This window comes from Rhinopithecus bieti, unplaced genomic scaffold, assembly GCF_001698545.2.
Source record: "Rhinopithecus bieti isolate Rb0 unplaced genomic scaffold, ASM169854v2 scaffold_18644, whole genome shotgun sequence".
In the NCBI taxonomy this organism is placed as follows: Eukaryota; Metazoa; Chordata; class Mammalia; order Primates; family Cercopithecidae; genus Rhinopithecus; species Rhinopithecus bieti.
In genome coordinates, this window is record NW_016809656.1 from 1299206 (window position 1) to 1303145 (window position 3940).

General features: G+C 31.4%; 1 protein-coding gene across 2 annotated transcripts in view; it reads right to left on the reverse strand.

Moving 5' to 3' along the window:
* Positions 1-3940, reverse strand: part of EPHA6 (EPH receptor A6) — a 960105-nt gene that overhangs the window by 904710 nt on the left and 51455 nt on the right. The window lies entirely within an intron of this gene.

Sequence of the window (3940 nt, forward strand, 5' to 3'; positions counted from 1 at the left end):
GCTAAATGAAATTATTAAACAGAATTAAGTCATTTTTAATAGTAGATGTTTAAAACTGATAAAATAACTACTTTGCTTTTCCCCCACTTTCATATACAGTCTTTATACACCACATTCAGTAAGAAAATCCTGTATTAAAGCAGACTTCAATGTGTAAAAAATTCTCTTTTTGTGTTATTAAATGTCCTTATATATAATCAGTAAAATATTAAAAAATCATTTTGAAAAATCTTACAATCTTTAAAGCATTGACTACATTATTATTATATATACTAGGTAGTCTACTTATGGCTAAAGGGTGTGAAACCAAATGTAAAAACCATCCATCTCTTTTCCTGACCAAAGGTAATTCATAATGCAGTCAAAAAAGCAGACACGTAAACACATAATAACATTTTCTGTTAAATTATAAAAGTGAAGACTATACTAACACCCTAGCAATTAAGTTAGGCTAAAGTTGGGTTGGCAGTTCTGGAAGAACTTCGCAAAGCGGATCCAATTTCAACTGGTCTAGGATGAGGGGGTTTCAATCAGATATATGATTTTTTTTAAATTTTAGAACACTTTCTATAAACTAACTGAAATATGACTAAATCAGTTCTCAGTTGTAGGGGTGGAGACTATTTGGGGGAAGTTAGGTGATAGAAATGATGGGGACAGATGGAGATCAACCAAGGAGGGTTTTTGTAGTGTTTCTGACAGGTAAATGTAGACAGCTCATGATTCAGTCGATACTTACTTTTAACTACTACCTCCTAGGTCTCCAGATGTCAGTAGGATATGGACCTAACTCTGAGAAACAATGCTTTGGTATCTCATCATTAATTCTGGTTTTTCATCTTGCCAAGGAAGTGGAATACCTTTTTCCTCTTTTTTTTTTCTTTTTTTTTAAGAGACAGGTCTTGTTCTGATGCTCAGGATGGAGTTCAGCGGCACAATCATAGATCACTGAAGCTTTGAACTCCTAGGTTCAAGGCGATCCTCCTGCCGCAGCCTTCTGAGTAACTGGGACTACAGGCATGCACCACTGTGCCCAGCTAATTTTTTCATTTGTTGCAGAGAGAAGGTCTTACTATGCTATACAGATAGGTCTCAAATTCCTGGCGTCTAGTGATCCTTCCACCTTGGCCTCCCAAAGTGCTGGGATTACAGGCGTGAGCCAAGGCACCCAGTTGAGGGTTTCTCATTTATAATTTTAAAAAATGCAATTGTGAGTATGTTATTTGGCATCTGCCGTTTGGTGTCTAAGGATTCCGAAGTTTTACATAGGTGAACTACTGTGATAAATTTTATTGATACATTTTAAAATATGAAAGTATCCTTAAATTCCTAGGTTAAACTCTGCTTACTCATTGCAGAATATTCCTTTAGTATTGTTAAAATCTATTAACTAAACATACATTTGTAAAACTAAGCCATAATTTTAATTAATTTTATTGTGAAAATTTTCAAACACTTTTGAAGTAGAAAAAAATAGTACAATGAACCCTCACATACTCATCACTCAGATTCAATAATTACCAATTAATGTCCAATCTTGTCTCATCTATACATTTTTACCTACTTCCCTACTGCAAGGTTTATTTGAAGTACATTTCAGGAATTATATCATTTCACCTGTATAAAAATTCAACATGTATTTGTAAAATACTCTTTTAATATGCCTATAAAACCTTAATTCATTAATATAAAAAAATTCCTTAATGCCATGAAATATCTAGACAGTGTTCAATATTCTTTATTGTCTCAATTTATTTGAAAAAGAAACCGAGATTCAAATAAGTGCTAATAAGTTAGTTGGCATTCCTGTTTAAGTGAATTTTTTAATCTATAAATTTCCCCATTTTTTATCAGTTAGATTTATTAAAATTTGTTTGGCTTACAACAAATCCACCCTCTTCAAATGTACATTTCTGTAAATCATGAGAAACTCCTACAGCCATGTAACCACGGCTACAATCAAGCTAGAGAATATGGCCTTTACCTTTCCAAAATTTCTTGTGGCCCTTTATAAGGAATCCCTTTCCTATCCTCTGGCAACCACTAATCTGATCTCTTTTCCTGCAGCTTTGCCTTTTCCAGAGTGTCAAATAAATGAAATCATATAGCATGTAGCCTTTTGAGCCTGGTTTCCTTACTTCGCATATGCATTTGAGATCCATCTATGTCACTGCTTGTTTCAACTGCTCCTTTTTATTGCTGAAAACGATTCCACTGTATGGAATTCCCTAGTTGAAGGACGTGTGGGCTATTTCCAGTTAAGAACATTATGTATAGGTCACTCCAAGCTTTCCTATATAGATTTTTTATATGAACCTATGCTTTTATTTCTCCAGGGTTAATAACTAGGACTAGGATTGGTGGGTTATACAGAAAATGTGTGTTTTTTAAATAGACTATCCATCTGGATTCCAAAACTGCCGTGAAATTTTAGATTCTCAGTAGGGAAACATATGGTTTTCCCATTCCTGTATATATCAGGACTTGATTTTGTCCAGTTTTTTAAAGTCATTCTATCAGGTGTGCAACAGTATCTCATTACTGTTTTAATATGTACTTCACTAAATGGACAGAAACATCAGTATTTCTTTTGGTGATTTTTAAATGTTTGTAAGTTTGATTCTAATTTTCTCATCAAAGATTTCTGCAGAAAATTCACTGGTACAGCCTACAAATCACAATATTCAAATCAAGGGGTTCACTGGAGCTAAGTGTCTAAAAATCTCTGAAGTGTATTGAAATCTATCAACAGCTATTTCCTTTTTAAAAGTTTTATATAGGAATTATGACCAGTAAGTTAATTCATTTAATTATTATTGTTTCTAAAACATATCAAGGCTGCTTTGTTCTCAGTATTCATAATTGTAAACTGTGAAGTATATTCACTTCAAAACAAATAAAAAAGAAAAATATGAATGTACCTATTACAGTGCAAATGCTTAGGAAAATTTTTTTATTGCTGTTTCTTAGTATCTTCCAGAAAAAAGATTTACCTAACTGCTTTATTTCATTAAATTGCAATCATACCTCTTAAAATTCTTAAAATAGTAAGATTCCAAATTTGCATTTCAGAGAGATGAATGATACTTTAATATCAAAATAAAATTCAGAATTTTGGATATATGTGATAAATATTTTAATTTTATCATTTGTTTCACATACAAAATAACCCCCACAAATTCAGGTTTTTCAGGCACACTAATTACGTTGAACCCAGCAAGGTGAGAGCTCCTCCTGCTGGCTCCAAACAAAAGTTATCTAGACCCTACCAGAGAGCAAAAACACTGTAAATTCAGTAGGAGGAAAAAAAATTACATCAGCATTAGCATCAGTAAAAAAGTCAATACTTTTCCATTTTTAATATAATAGCGATGTTTAAATAGGATGATTAACACCTATTATTTATGTAAAGAGTACAAATGAAAATACAATGATTTATTCATAGCATAATAAATGAGAAACTGAATAAAACAAAAAAATAAATAGGTTGGGGTCATCAAAATGAAGTTCTGAAAATACACGTTTTGTTTTGTAAGCAACATAATGCATACGACATGTCTATATAACTGCATACAATTTTCCTATTAACTGTTAGAAAAAAACTTCCAGCATATTGTATTTCTTTCTGAACGTGTCCTTTAGTTTGAGTTGTCTTTATTCATGCTTTTGGAAATTATAAGAAAATGTCATCGTGTTTTAAAAGAAAATATCTGGATTAAATATGAAAGTTATTATTACCTAAGAATAAAAAACTAAATATTAATTTATTGCCTTTAAATATTTTATCAAGTCTACTTGATAAAGTCTACTACACCATTTTAGTAAATCTAAAAGGTATTAGTTTAAAAACAATTAGCATATTGATTTATAGTATATAATAGAAGATCATATTTATTCAAACAGCACAGTAAGAAAAAGATAAGATTTTATTCATAACTCA